The sequence below is a fragment of the Drosophila bipectinata genome, chromosome 3L, assembly GCF_030179905.1.
Source record: "Drosophila bipectinata strain 14024-0381.07 chromosome 3L, DbipHiC1v2, whole genome shotgun sequence".
NCBI lineage: Eukaryota > Metazoa > Arthropoda > Insecta > Diptera > Drosophilidae > Drosophila > Drosophila bipectinata.
The window spans coordinates 7,915,730-7,932,157 of record NC_091738.1 but is presented as its reverse complement, the minus strand read 5'-3'; the positions used below and the strand labels follow the sequence as shown (position 1 = coordinate 7,932,157).

The 16,428-nt window shown below is 40.0% G+C and overlaps 1 protein-coding gene across 1 annotated transcript in view; it reads left to right on the top strand.

Annotated features, from left to right (window-relative positions):
- LOC108133912 (Ig-like and fibronectin type-III domain-containing protein 2) overlaps nucleotides 1–16,428 on the top strand; it is a 64,034-nt gene that overhangs the window by 25,006 nt on the left and 22,600 nt on the right. The window lies entirely within an intron of this gene.

Here is a 16,428-nt window from a genome sequence, read left to right as displayed (position 1 = left end):
GGCGAAAGGATTATCAAAACGAATCAGGTATTCCGTCCATTGTTGGCATTGCCCAAATGAGGGATCGCTTGGGAACATAAAACGGGGAAACAATCAGCAAACAACCAACAAAACAAAAAATTTCAAGTGTATAGGTACTGTTAAAAAAATATACTCCCTTTTATGGCAGAGTTTAATGAGTTTAAAAATGGACACACACTGAACCATTATCCTGAATCCTTGGCTTATCGCTGGCATACAAAAATATGTGATAAATTCTTTAAAAAAGTAGGATATTGTTTCATTAAAGGCCTTCTTTGAGTCTTCACCTCATTGTAACCCTCTTTACAATCCCCTAAAAAAATGTCAAGTTCGATGAAGCGTTTTTTTCTCTGTGCACTCTCATTCCGGTTGAACTTATGGCCCGTGTAGCTAAGCCACGGTTAAGGGTTTTACGGCTTTAAATAGTCAACCAAGGCTAAGCCGGGCCGCAACATCAAAATCGGAGAGGTTGCGGGCTTACTGGGGGGGAAAGGGCAACACCGCATATATTAAATAAAAAATGCAAAATCGTTAGGGCCGGCTAAGGGTGACGAGGGTGACTTGGTCAGGGCAGGGTTTGCAACTAAAATAATACAAAAAAAAAAGCTAGAGAAAGGGGAAAGTAGGTAGAAAGTAGGTGGAAAGAAGAAGCAACAGTAGTACCAAAAAGAAGCGGCAAAGGCAAGCGTAATCGCCAAGCAACACACATACACATTATGGTAAAAAATGCAACAAAATCGGATTAAAAAGTGCTCAGGGGTTGAGCAACCGAGCAAAAGACCAAAGCCAACGCCAAAGCTGAAAGCGGCTGCCAGAAGTAAAAACAAAAAAAAAGCAGCTAGAACCTACATACTAGCACCAACCCACTCGGCAAAAGAGATACAAATTGCAGTAAGACGGTTTTTTATAGTTCAACGATGGATTTACGATGTTGCACGACTTTGAACTACATTTGTCGAGGTTCCTCCTCCCTTAACCCAGAAAATCCCCGCGGACTGCTTAAGTCACTACTGGTGGTAGTCGTGGTGGTGCATCCACTACGGGTGCTGAATAAAACTATCATCCACTGGGTGGCCTCCACCACACCCCAATCTAGCTAGTTTGTTAACAGCTAACCAGTCGGGTGTGTTGTTCCGCCGGGTGTAACTGTACTTGCCTGCCCATTCGACCGTTACGGCTCGTAAAAGTTGCAACTTTTTCTCGCAAACAACACCCACCACCCACTAACGCCTTCTTGCCACACCACACCACACCACCCCCATCAAATACTCGATGAACTACAAGTAGATGCAAAAAGGCTGAGGAGGCCAGGCCAAGCCCAGTAAGGAGCACATAATACGGCCGTAAACTGAAATGCTACTGCGTCCGCTGCAAGTTGCAACAAAATTGCAGTCATGTTCTAAGCCGGTTTACGGTCTTACCCGCTGGGTAAATATTACCACTGCCAGAGGGTGTGCCGTGGGTGTGGTTCATGCCTCCAAAGGAAATTACGGATTCAAATTAGCGGCACTCAATCTCAATCTGGAGAGAGTACCGGCCGCCCACTCAACCGCCGGCTAATGCGTTTTATGATGCCCACTTTATAGCGACCACTCACCAAAAGCGGTCACAGGAAATAAAAATATAGTCTATCCAAAGGAAACTTAAAGGATAAACGTTTCAAAAAGCAAAAAACTTAAAAACGTATAATATAATTTGGTATTTAAAAGTCTGTTTTTTTCAGAACCCTATGGCTATTAATTTTTATGAAGTCTCTTTCAATTTTTCATTAACTTTGAAGTGTATAGCCCCCCTGCTGAAGAACCCACACTCCTGCTTCGATCGTTACGGCCCACTTTGATGCAATTTAATCAACTTAACGCGTAAAATGCACAAAACGTTTTTCTTTTAGTTTGCCAAGTGCACTACCCAACCACCACCACCACCCAGCCATCCAAACTCCCGCCCCACCAAAGTAATCAATGATTTTTCAGTTTGTGCATTAAAATGCAAAGCCCTCGAACGACGAACCCGGAACCCAGCACCCGGAATCCGGTATCCCGAACCTAGCTCCCTTTTAGCCCGGTATACCGCGCCCATTTCAGCCACATTTTACTCATTGGCTGGCTCTGTTGCTTATTTAGGGCTAATTAAGTTTCATTTAATGGCTGCCATTGGGAGTCGCGCAGCTAAGTTCAAGCCCAGTTCTGGGCGCTGAGGTCATGGGGTGGTACTTTACAGTTTAGCAGTTAGTTGTTCTTGTTGTTGATGGTTTGCTTACAAAAAAAAAAGAAAATAAATAAAAACACAAAAAGAAAATAGAAAATTTCCGCGTGCCGCTTTTTAACTTTTTCCAGAGTTGGCAATTGAAAGTTTCTTGCGGCTATGGAGGAGGGATCGTGGGTTTATTCCTGACTGATATATCCCCCTTTGCAATTTAGGGATTTTAACTGAACTATGGCAAACTTTTTGTTTGAATGATTCCACTCTTATTTAGATAGAGTTCTGTGTGTTTTTTTTTTGCCATCTTTTGATGGAGATTTTTATCGGATAAGTTGTACTGAAACTAATATCGTTTGAAGCTTTAAATGGTTAATTATTTCCATTACGTTGGGTTTATATATTTTATCCCCCTTTTTTGTGGTAGAATAAAAGCAAAAAATATAGTATTTAATTAAACGGATTTGCCAACCACAATCCAACCTTGTTGTTTCCTCTTTGGATATCATTAGTCCATGGCTGTGATTCCATAGAACGAGATTAACTCGAATAGCTGGCAATTTTCGATGGGCATCTAATTTGTGCCTTCAGTACAAGACTAATGACGACCTTCTAGGGTTAAATCGTACCTGTCTGTTGTTTTGAAGCAATTATGGGACTCTAATGATGGCTATCAGTCGGAGTGAGGTGAAAAGTGTTTGGTTGTTTGCTGGCCAGCGATCGCCCTTGCGAGAGGCGATCTGCCGTATAACTAGACGACTTTAATGATTTATAATTGACAGAAAACATACTTTTTTTTTTCTTCTGAGAGAGCCACTTGTAACGCCAACACGGCAGCCCAGTCAGCTGGCCAAGTCGTCTGGCTAATATATAGATTTTTTGTAAAACCGGTTCAGGTAAGTCATTTCTTTCAAGTGCACATACTGTAGGTTCTCTCACCCTTTACTGCGCGAAACCAAATCAGATCCATACCCGTATTGAAACAAGTTTTCAAACAAACTGGCTCGGCCGGCCATTTGAATATTTATGAATTCTAGTGCAAAAAAGGAGAAAAAAAATCACAAAAAATACTTATTTATATTGAAGGCAGTTCAAGCCCGACAGTTGTAAGTCGTGTACATCTTTTTCCGACACTTGTTTGCTGTTGTTCTTCATTCACACCTTTGAAAAAAAAAAATTGAGAAAAAATATAGAGAATGAAACCCTAAGTTATTCAAGTGCCTAAGTGCTTAGAAAAATGCTTGGTAAATACCGCGAAACAATTAACCGAGACAAAGTACTTTGAAAACAGTTACAAGGTCAAGGCAACCACAGAGCCAGTCACCCACCAGAGGCAGTGTTTGCCCCTCCACTCCTCGTTCTTCTGAAATCAAACCAAAACCGAACCACTTGGCGAATTCAAAAATAATTCAAACAAATGGCTAAAACAGCTGTTCCATACCATTGACGCGGGACGCCTGCGCACTGGATATGCAAATGAGTGGAAAAAAAAAACCTGAACAAGAAACAATCTAATAGAACTGACTCACGTAAAAGTTCCTAACAGGTATTAACTAAATAATATATTAAATCTTTAATCTAAATAAATGTAATTTGTAGGAAATCAGTTTACTTGTCGACTACGACTGAGAAATGTAATTTAGGCAATTGGAATTTGATATTCTTCTGGTCTAAACTAATTATAAAATTTCTCAAGAATCCGACGGACATCCTCGATAAATATAATTCAATTAGAAAATGTCTACAATCTGTGCTAAATCAAACACTGACTGACTGACATATCAGAATGTATTCAATTCAATGACAAACTAATTGAATCTTTGTGTCTCAGACAAAGTGAAACATTTTGGCAACATTGTGGGCAAGGTGAAAACGTTGTTATTTTACACTTGAATTACGTGTGCTTGTATATACATGTGTATCTGTCCAAATGCTGGCTGAGACAACAGTGCGTATTAGTAATTTATATGCTTTACTTCACCCAGTGTCCCAGGGTTTGTTTACATGTCTCTCCAAGAGCTTGCGAGTGTGTGTGTCTATGTTTGTGAAAAGGAGTCGTATTATCTTTACCGAAGGGAACATGCCGGGGGGATCCTGAGCTGAAATATTTCTATTCATGCGGGAATCATTTAAATTGTTCATCTTTAATGTTGTTAATAGTCTGCAATCAGGCGGTTATTTGTTGTTCTTCTTGTTGATGTCCTCAAACGATGTCCTCTTGCATGTTAATGCAATTTATGAGAAGAACACACAAACACACACATGAAGCTTACACAAAATGTCACCTCATTTCCCTAAGCTCTGGCTAGGACGTCTTGGTTGTCCTGGGAACTGATGTTCTTTGGTTTTGTCCGGGTTGTACCTGGATAATTCTGCATTTATAATGCTGTCAAATGCATTCAGTGTTGTCTTTGGCGTTAACATAATTCAGTTGGAAGAAGACGTGAAAGCGGTCAGGTGAACCAAAGATAAGTGACAAGATTTGTGACTTTAAGCCAGGTAGCTAGTTGCTGGAATTTGTTAGATTTTTAGGTTTTCATTTTGCTTCTACTATAGAGTTTATTTTATTATATTAGGTATTCTTCTAATACAATATCTTAAACATTTAATTGCATTTTCGTTACTTTTAATCTGTAATTTGCTTCCTTTGTTTTCAGGCTAGAGATATTAACCAGATACTTCAAGTAAGATAAATAAAACCGGTTTTTAATACGTTTCCGATCTGTGTTTTATCCATTTGTCGATTAATTTTTGCCTCAGCTACAAAAAAAAGGCAGAAAATTAGTCTCGTATTTGCTTTGTAATATCTAAAAGCTTATTTTTATTACTCATCAATTATGGTGGCTATAAGCCATTTGAATCGATTCGTTGTTATTGAATCTAATGTCTTATTTGTAGAAACACAACAAAAAAAACAACATACAATTGCCACAACCCTTTGGGCCATTACATAAATCCCTGTAGCTATCTGCAGTAACCATGTCTCGGGCTTAAAGGGGTTAACAAAATGTCTGTCTGTAATAAACATTTATGGCTGCTAATATTGAGTACGTTGAACCGTCGCATTGGTCGGCATGAGCTAGTGGCGCAAGGGGCAAGTTCAAGACCCATAAATTACATTTGATTATCAGACACAGTTACCAAAACTACTTACAGCCATTCTCATACTTTAGGCCGCAGTGGAAAAAAAAATATCGCCGAATAGATGAGAATACAAGAGACGCCCACAGAACTATGTCAGTCTAGCAGTAGTAGTATCTGTCCCCCACAACAGTCGGTTCGATGTCAAGTTGCCTTGTCAACGGCAAAGTTTTAGCCACATGTCGGCGGGGGGTGGTGGCAGTGTTTAGACGACCGGGCTTGTTGGGGCTACTCCTTGGGCTTTTCGTCGACGGCCGGGTTATTGAAGTGTGGCGTCTGCATAATACGTATTTAGGTTTCAGGCGGACGGGTATAAATTTCACTTTGTATTTCGGTACAAGCCCATATTTATTTCTCCTACTCCTATGGATTTGTTGTGTGTGTGTGTGTGTGAGTATTTTCAATTATACACCCACACACACCCCCCCAACAAATATCCACATACACAAATCCACGCGTGCATAAACAAAGTAACAACAAAGTCGACAGGTTGAAACAGAGCGCAAAAAGCCAAATCGGAAGGCAGCCGACAGAAGGACAGAATGGCAGACAAAAGTTAACAAAACACAAAACCAATTTAACTTCTTGATTTTTGGTTCATTTTCATAAATAAGTGAAAAAGCGGCAACAGCAGACGAGTCGGCATATACGTAAAATGCACTGGAAAAATCGAATGAATATTTCCAAGGATTAAATAGTAATTTAAGAATATGATGTAGTCTTATAAATTGATTGTTGACAAGTGAAATATATCCTTTATCCCAATATTATCTATATTTTTCTCTAAGTGCACACCAGAAAAAACCCCTGGCAGCTAACCGTAATGCCTTTGCACGCTCTTACGCCTTGACACAGCACAATCCTGCCCCTATTCCGGATTCGTTCTCTCCCAAATCTCATCCAAAATCCCTTCTCCACCCATTCAACCCACCTCGCCGGATACCAGGACCCAATCCCCCCCATCCACATGTCCTTGGGTTCGTTGTTCCAAGCATCATCAGCTGCTTTTTGTGTGCTCATTACGGCAACTTGACATTAATAGGCAGCAAACAGCAACACAAACAGCAACACACACCCGGCATACACCCAGAATACACCCAGCTTACTGATATAAATATATATTGCATGTGTGTACTTTCACCCAAAATACAAACAGAGAACAAATAAGCCCTGCTGGGCTTTCCTTCCCATTGAAAATAATTAAATTTTCAATTATAATCAGGAGTAAATGTGGGAAATTCTTGATTTTTGGTGCCATGTTTTTTTTTTTCTCAGACTCTGTTGGTGCTAGGATGATGGCTTCTGGCAAGGAATGAGGCAATAAAGCCAAAAATTTAATGAAGCCAACAAAAAATTCTTCATAATTTTGTATTTTGTACTTTATTAACCTGAGTATAAAATATTCTAAAACGACAAAGAAAAACAAGTTTATTTCCATTTGTGTTTCGTTTCAACTGGCATAATGTTGAAACTTTTTGGTAAACCGATTTTCCATTTCCATTTATAAACAAAAACCTTTGCTACCGTCTGTGCTCTAAAATATTATTTGCATTTTGTGCGTTGCAATAGCACAACAGTCTGGGACAAAGTTTTTGTCGATTCAACTGCAAAAAACATGCTTCAGCATATTTCCCCCACATAGAGAACAAAATTTAATTTTCTATTAATTATTATTCGCACTTTTATGACTTAGTGTGGGTGTGCCTGGTTAGGATTCCCTGTGTGTCCTTTGCTCCGGTCTGCTGGAGTGGTCAAAGTTTTATTGGCTTCTCTTTGGTTTTTGTTTAATTGCAAAATACCAGGATGCCATGGACGAACTTTAACTGGTCCCGGGCCCAGGAGTGACCAACGTCATCTGCTTGGCCTGGCTTGGCTGGATGGCCAGGATGGCCTGCCTTGGCTGCTTATTTAAGACAAGCCAAAGTTGTTTATGGCGCTGGTTGAGTGAGGCAAAAGTTTTCTTATTTACCTGTTGGAGCAGACAATACTTTATGGCTCGATGATGATTATAAAGCAGCAGACCACCGACCCCCAGATTTATGGAGGCTCCTTGAGGATGGAGGCTGGTGAGTTGATCCAGATTGGATCCGCGGTTAGTTGATTGTGGCAGGTGCTATGGCTAAATCACCATCTTTTCATTTGGCCAAAAGTTTAGTTCTTTGTCTGTGGTTTCTGCTGGCTTATTTTATGATGGTTCCTTGTAAGTGGGAATGTGGCAAGTTTTGCTTAAATTAAGCTCCTCAGAATGCTCTAAAGGACATTATCTCGTATTCTGATGAATCAATAATCCTTAGACGAAAGCTTAATTCGTTCCAAGTATCTACTGTCTATCGGCTCATGAATGATTCTCCATCGATTATGCCTAAGCCCCCAAATGTCCGAATGGTTTATCTGTAAATATTCCACACAAGTCGGATATACAATGGAGTGCCGTTTCGTCAACGTTCATTTGGCATAAGTACTTATTCCATTGATAAGTTTCCATGGTCCATGTCCGAAACTATCAATATGGCAATATCATTTAGCACTAATCCCTGATAGAATTCATAGTCTTAGATGTTCTGTTGTTGTGGGGCATGTTAATGCCATGACAGCTGACCCGAAAGACTATTTCAACACTTTCAATCAAGCGGGGCCAAAAAGGTTTCTCATTCATTTTCATTTTAAGACGCCAGACATCAGCTGCTGGTCCTTTTTCCTTCCCAACTTTTCCCTCGGCTTCAGCCTCATCGCTCGCTTGCCAAATTTGTTCGTAGTTTTGTGTTGGTTTTGTTGGCTTAAAGCTGCTTTTCAAGTGGCTTTCTGGGTAGCGGCCAGGGTAGCGGGTATGTATAATATGTATACTATATGTATAACTTTTGCCCACACTCTTCTTAGATTGTCTTCTGTTCTTTGGTTTGCTGGCCGTTTTGAAGATATTCGCTTATAAGTTTGGAAAATTACAAAAATTTTTGCGTATTTGCTTGTTGGCTGCTTTGACTCGGTTTTTCGGGTGTCTGCGGTACACATGTCCCCCTTCGCCTGCTGTCTCTCGTTTTGGCCCTGAGCTGGTGCAACAAAGCCAGCGAAGAGCAAAATCAAATAAGCAACAGCCAAAACATCTTTTCAGCCATCTCTCCAACCGAAAGAATACAACTCGGTGGCGTGGCAGTGCCGGCAGTGGAAGGCCAAAGAAGCATGCAACCCAGCCATCAAAAGCCGGAAACTAAAATTTTGTGGCAGAAGTTAAGGCAACGCGGCACAACTTGTCGATTGTGCGTTGCCTCGACTGGCTTGCCATTATGCTTTTTACACCGAAAAAATTATTAATAATTTGGATTAGATTAGTTAATATTAGGTAGATATTTTATAGAAATTATGTGCTATAACATATTTCTAATTTAATTTTTTCTTAATAAGAAATAAATTTAAGTAGATATTTTTTTGGCAGTCTACTTTCTGCCACTTGGCTTTCTTAGTGGCGGCAGCATCGAACTTTGTTTTTGGCTTTTTATACACTTTTCTTGACTTTTTTCCGATTTATTTTCGCTTGCAAAAATCGTGCCAACAACTGATTTGACTGAGGACTTTACCGCACTCGCCCAGGCGGTGACTGGAGATTGGCAAACGGGTCACGGGGGGTACGGGTTTTGTGTCTGATTTGATTCTTTTTTTTTTTTTTGCCATCTAAGAGGAGGGGTCTGGGTGGAGAGCTGGCTCTTATTTAGTTCTTTGCAGCTACTTTGGCACTGAGGAAAAGAATTGTGTCGGAACTCGACTGGCAGAGGTCAGCCTGGCAGTTGGGAAGTGTTGGATGTCAAGTTCTGACACAAATACAATTTTCGATGTAGTTGCACTTTTTTATTCAGTGAGGTGTAAAGTGAAGTGCTTCCAATATTTCTATATATGTAGGCACTTTCATTGATTGATGTCTAAAAATGTCAAATGTTTGGAAAAGAATAGGATAGAGTAGATGCTTTGAAGGATTAATACATTTTTAAATATTTTTTTCCTTATATATCAGCCTTTTAGTTTTCGATTTGTTTAACAGTGTTGTCTGGGCTCTCCATTCTTTGGGAATTCGGAAGCCATCTATCCAGACACCAATTGCAGGCATGAGGTCCTCGGGGGGAGAATGGATGGGCAATTGCGAAAAGGGGGAAGTACTTGGCACTCAACTACTTTATTTTGTGCGTTTGTATCTGGTCGCGTTATTATTTAAGTTGTGAATGCTCTCAATGATGTGTTTTCCTCTATTTTTTTTTCGTTCTTTGCACATTTTATGCTGATTTTGCTTGAACTCGTGGTGCCATCTATTGTGTTTGGATTTTCAAATTTTCGCCACCAAATAACTGGCAAACATACACTCACAGACTTGGCCAGAAGTGTCGGAGACTAACACGCGCCAGAGACGACGGCATCTGGTCGAATGGCTGGCGTACTTTTAACTTTTGTTGGCCATTTGGCGAGCATGTTTTTCTTTTTCATTTGTTGACGGTCCGAACGAACACAACTTTGTGCCGCAAAAGTTTGTTTATAAATCAACTTTTTTTTCTCCCTCTACTCCTCCTCCACCATCTTGTTGTTGCTGAGTAACTTTTCTTTGAGTCTGGTTTGGGATCCTTGCCACGGACCCTGCCCCATCCATCTTTCCCTGGTGGGATAGTTTGCATACAACGCTGCGTATGCGCAACGTCAGCGAGTCGAAGAAGAAAATGCACTCGGCGTTTGCTTAAGGGAATTGCTGGGTAAAATTTACATTCATTTCGGTGCAAATTATTGAGTAAACAGATTGCACCTCAGCGACTGGGTGAGAGATCTCGTTTGTAAATTTTCGCGCATTTACAGCGACTAGAAGCATCTTTTCATGGGGGGATATTCAACAAATTTCTATGGTCCGAGCTTCATTGTTTTGCCGTTTTTCCCCCAAAAGTTCTTGTCTTTTTCAAGGAGATTATGATCTTTGCTTAATGTTCTGTAGTCTGCAAGAGTGGTTTATCCTCTTAGAGTTACGGTGTTCGAGTGTCCATGGTGTGGAATGAATGGAAGGACGACCGCATTCAGGATTGCGCAACATTTTCTTTTGGAATTAAAATCTAATTTAATCCCTCAATCCTGTCTGTATAAATAAACCATTAGTTTGCCACTTTGACTGATGGTCTGTCCCTCTGGTTTTTCGTGATTAAGCCAGCTTCCACCCCAGCCCCCATCAAATGAAAAGGAGAGAAAAAAAGTAGCAAAAATAAACCCTTTTCTCATTAAAAATCGACGAGCAACGAAATGTTTTGGCAAACAGAAACAGAAACAGTAAAACGTGTTAAAACCAAATGCCAATGGCTTTGCCCGTCCAACGAGTCTGACAACGCTGACAACTGACTGAAGATGGCCCGGAGCGGAGCTGGGTTCGAGTTCGGGTTTCGGTTTCGTTTACGTTTACGTTTTCGGTTTCAATACAGTTCAGTTAAAAGTTGGTTTGGGTTCAAAATGAATATCTACACTTCCTACATTTCCAAACGGCCAACTGACGTATCATGATTAATTATTTGCAGACTTGAAGCGTTTCTGAATCAAGAATTTAGATAGGCTGACATCTGGGTATTCCTACCCGAAAGGTAATCGATAAGGGGGAATATTATTAATCTTTAATTTTGTATTTTTTTTCATTTCATAGAAATCTTGACAGTTTCTCTCAAAGTAGTTCTTGCAAAAAGTTTTTTATACTTATTGATTTAATTAAGTTTCTTTCAGACTTCATAAAGATCATAAACTTCATTAAGAGTTTCCCAGCCGTCTTCTCCCTTTCATTTTAATTAAAAACATTTTTTTTTATGGCCCAAACAAACTTAATGTTGAACAACTTGTATTTACATTTTTCATTCTGTTGTCCACCGTCAGAGTTGGTTGTGCTCCGCTCACTCATGTATTTATTTGTTAATTTTCTGAAATGGCTTTTTGCAACTGATTTCAGGCAAGATGCCTCATTTTGTTTTTACGGCCGCGATTTTATTTTTTAATTCGGTTTGGGTATTTTGTTCTGGCTCCGTTAAATTGTAGGCACAATTGTTGCTGACAGAAAATTAATTGCATTTAATCAGTACGAGCCAAGTTCAGGGCAGCCAGCACCGGAGGCTGCTCGAAAATCGTTAATTGGTTTTTGATTAATTGTGCAAACGGTTGGACAATAGATGGACTTGCTGGCTGGCCGGCCAACACTTTGATTTGCATTTTATAAAATTAATTAATTAAACAAGAACCTGCCTATGGGGTCAGGGCCGTGTGTAACAAATATATTTATGCTTTCGAGTCGCAAAAAAACATAATTTAATATTATAAATACCAATCACTTGTGATATCATCAACGTGATATTCCATTTATTTGCATAACCCATACATCACTTAGAGCATTTCGTAGTCGACTTAAATTGGAGTATTTTTTTTAGTGCATGTGATTTAACCATAAGCTATAAAAATGATTTTAATTAATTTGATTAAGGATTGCTGTGCTGTGTTTCGTGTGAGTTTCTGTGTATTGTTTACCCCATTTGTGGTTGTAAAGAAATTTAATATAATTTTTTCAGAACTCCGCTATTTGTTTATTTTGTGTCAGCAACGGGGACAATGCAAACAGCTGCAGGGATTACATTATTAAAACGCATACATCGAACATATATATATAATTATGAAAACAAGGAACAAAAACCCTGGCCCTGGAAAAGTGAACAATGTGATTCGCTATAAATTAAATGATTTCTGGGCCACTTTTAATTGCCTGGGCAAACGGATCCCATCAAATATGGATGAGGTTTGCTCAATCATAAAATATTCATTAATGCGACAGTGATAGCAGCCTCTAATGGAATCCAAATGGCTTAAACCCAAAGTGGTGTCAACTTGGAGTTTTCCTGTGATTTGCCACGAGTCACCAGGGCGGAGGACTGTTCCCGACATCATCCGCGTCAAAGCACAAAACATAAAAGTCGATCAACGAATTTTCCCGCTGATATTGGAAATCAGGGCCAAAACGAGCAAAACTTTTCCATTTTCCATTTTCTGTATTTTAATTGACGCGCATCATGTCGGCTGAACAAAAACCTGAGAACACAGCAACACGGAAACGAGTGGGTGGATGGGTGGGTAGGTGGTTTTGCAAGTGGCATGCCGGCATGGTAGGTGGGAGGTGACGATTCGCTGACAGGGTGCCGTTCCATAGTTTTGCAGTTAGCGGAATCATCGATAGATGAAGCGTTGGCGGATGCTTGGATTTGATAGATTGGCAACAGGGAGAACGGTACAAAAAAATGGCAAAAGATCCCAGACAAAGGGGCGAATGGCGGGCTGGGGCGGGATGCGGGTAACTGGATGAAGCGAAACCCGTTATTTCACAGTTGCCATCGCAAAATGCAGCTGACAGCATCCCGCCGACATAAAAACGACAAAAACGCGAAGGAAAAAATATAGTTCATCCTATAGATTCGACCTTAAAACACTCACTAGTAGATGTTTTTATTTTAGTTTAAAAAAATTTTAATAAAAAGTACAATTTTTAAGTTCTATGGATTTTATTAAAACCAAAAAAAAAGGACCTTTGTATGCCACATATATTTTTTAATAAGTTTCTTCTATAGATGACCAACTACATGCCCGAACGATATATTTTGGGCAAAAATTCGTAAAATACTTTAGATATACAAAAAAAAGTAATATTTTGATAAGAAATATATGACATTTTTAAAATATGTGAAGCTTTAGATAAAAAAATATTTAAAAGATGATTTATAAATCCTTATTCCTTAAGACTTAAAAACTACATTAAAAACTTAATAAAATTTTTAACCAAATATAGAGTTTTCCGAATATATGAAATACGAATGTGATGTACCCTATAAAAGCCACAAATATGGGTCGAATAACGATGAGAAACCGATGGGCGGATGCGAGCTGGCTGAGGAAATGAAAAAGTCATTCATTTGGTGTGAGACTTGGGGTGGAGGCGGAAAGCCACCACCTACGCTGCCGTCACCTTCGGAAAATCGTTGACATGTGAAATTTTAATTAAAACAAAAATGAAAATAATGCAAGAAAAAGCAACAAAAAAAGTAGCAGCAGCAGCACAGCAGTAGCAGCAACTCTTGTATAAAGTGCAGTAACAATAACGAGAATGCCAACCGAAAATGTCAAAAATATCAACAGCATAAACACACGTCACCAAGCAAGGGCCACCAGGGGAGAAGTGGTGAGTGGGCGTAAAAAAAGTGGGCGGGGATAGAGAGTATGAGTATGTGTGTGTGTGTGGTACAAAGCTTTTAAGTGCTGTCAGCACGAACGGCAACAACATGGGGCAGAGCCAAAGTTGGTAACAGCAAAATGGCTGCCTGCTAACATCTTCAGTGACTGCAAACTGCAGCTCATTAGCACCTCGTGGCGCACACAGATGCACATACATATGTATACCGAGAAACAAACACACATAGATACTCCTCACTAGCAGTGAGACACGAGAACCTGGCACTTTCGGTCGCGGTTGACTTTCCTCAATGACTGCCTCCGGGCTTCACTTTCAGACTCACCCTCTGCCTCAGCCTCCTCGTTGGTGGTAGCGGCGTTACTGCCGCAAAACTCTTTGCACATTGGCGCGGAAATTTTGTTGCAATGAAGTTTAGCGCCGAGTGCATGTTGCACTTGAGTAAAATTAATGTAATTGCTCTTTGAAATCAGGTTCGCCTTTTTTTTTTTCGCCCACTTTTCTCATCCTTAGGCACGTGCTGTGTGCTTGAAATTATGGCTTATAATTACATTTTCCACCTGCTTGTTCAGACTTTTTAAACGAAATTTAAATTTAAAGAAAATATCCCAGCGATAAACTTTCCTCACATATTCAAGCCACAACTAGATTTGTTTTCGTGTATAAACTCTTAATATTTCACTTGATTTTCAATGGCGAAATTAGGCCATAAAAACTTTTTTTTTAGTTTTTTGAAAACTAACACCGCATTACGAGTAGAGGACCAGACCCGAAATGGACCTGACCCCTCCAATTGGACCACTTAGAAGTTGCTGTTCTGTCACAAATGTCCGTAATAAAAGTTTTCGTTACTTTGAACTTTTTTCCTCAGCATTTTCTTCTTCGTCGACTGCTGATGACCATAAACTTGTAACACTTTACCAACAATCGCCCACACACAGCACCCACAGCCCACAGCTCACAGCACTCAGGCCCTCAGTCAGTTCTGGCTTCTGATATTTCCAAGTGATTAAGTCGTTCACAAACAGAGGAGATATGATGGAAAAAAGGAGAAATATTTTTATTGATATCCACAGTTTCATACTGCTGGTACTGCTCCTACTGGTACTATACTCTCTGTGGCTGTGTTTGTGCAACCAATTTGGTCCGAAAAACAACAAAAGTGTTGAAAGTGCCCTGGAAAAAGCCAAAAAGTCAACAGTCCCATGGGTAAATTTAATAGTACAACGGGGTATACGAGCTCTAAAGTGCCCCAAGCATTTGTTTAACTTCGTATCTTTTTATGTTTTTTTCATCTTTTTTTTTTGGAAAAAAGTTAGCTAGCCTGGGCTTAGATGAAGTTTTTGGTACTTTTCAGACGGTTGCAGTGGTGGGGTTCAGGCTTTGGGGGTTTGTCGGGAAACTAGTAAATCTAATTTCTAACCACACACACATGGTAGGGAGCCATGTAACTGCATCCGAAGGTCCTGCGAGAGAGAGTCTAAAGTCTGGAAGTTCGTCAGCCTTTCGTCAACTGCAGGTAGCTTACCGTCTTAGCCAACTTGTAGCTGTTGGCCTGGTAAGCACTTTAGTTATCCCAAACACCCGCACACATCTGCGTTTGTGGCTTGTTTTTTGGAGTGTTATATGTTTTATTTGTTACCAACTACTGGAAACAACTGCCAAAGCCAAAGCCAAAGCTAAAGCCAAAGCCAAAAGGCAAAGGAAAACGTAAACGCAATTCAAAACCAGGTTGCTATGCCATGCTCTTTAGAACTTGTTTCGAGTTTCGAGTCTCTGCTTTTCAAATGTGGCAGCAACATGTTGGAAGTCTGAAGTGGCTGCATCTATGCCATCGTGAATGTAAAAAAAAAAAATGTAACTTTGTGATAGACACTTTGACCTGGCAGGACACGCAGTCGGGAAATGCAGGAAATGGCTCGAATACACATCTCTGAAGAGGTGCAATCACCTTTTTGGCATTAATGGTGTGATTTCTATCGTCGTCAGTAGAGTTAGAGCTTTTTTTTTTGGCAATCGCTTTAATGGAGTTGCTTTTATTGGAAAAATTCAGGACATGCAAAAAGGATTCAATCATGCAAGGATACTAATATTTATGAGAGCAAAGCACTTGGTTTATTGAAAGTATTTATATTTTATTGTGTTACTCTCTAGTGGAGTTTATAAACTTTATTTTATGCAGATCTATATTTTTGAGCCTGCCTGGCTTGCGAGCAAGTCCTTGTTTCATATTCTTGCCTGGCATTGAGGAGAAGGCATCTGTCGCACATTTGTTGTGTGCCTGCAATCAGGCAGTGGGTGGAATTGTTGTGTGAATATGTGGATCCGAGAAACACAAATGCTGTCATGCCAAGTGCAACGTTACTGGCAGTGGCATGCAGTGGCAGCGGCAGTGGCAGTGGCAGAACCGGAAACTAGCAAGCAAAGCGGCGGAAATGTAAAATCAATGTTGTTGCTGTCGCCGTAGAACTGAAGCTGGCAGTTCTTTGGTCGGTTTTCGGTTGAATCGGAAGGATGGCTATATAGTTGGTATTCCGAATGAGGAGGGGAGAGTGTGGATTCTACTGTTCGCCTTCAGTATTGTTGTTCGGCAACATTGCGAGTTGTTGAGGCATTGTTGTCACTATTCACATCCTTCCAGATCCTGATTCTGGTTCTGATTCTGTGTTCCTCCGTCTGTGCTGTGCATTTTGTTGCAATTGTTATGGCTGTGTATTGTTGTTGCCGGTATTATTATTATTATTATTATTATTTTTACTGTGCATTTGCGCTTGAAGCGAATTATGTGTATGAAAAATGCATAAAAAGTTTTTGCTTCTTTGCCCAGCGAAATGTGCAAACAAAAT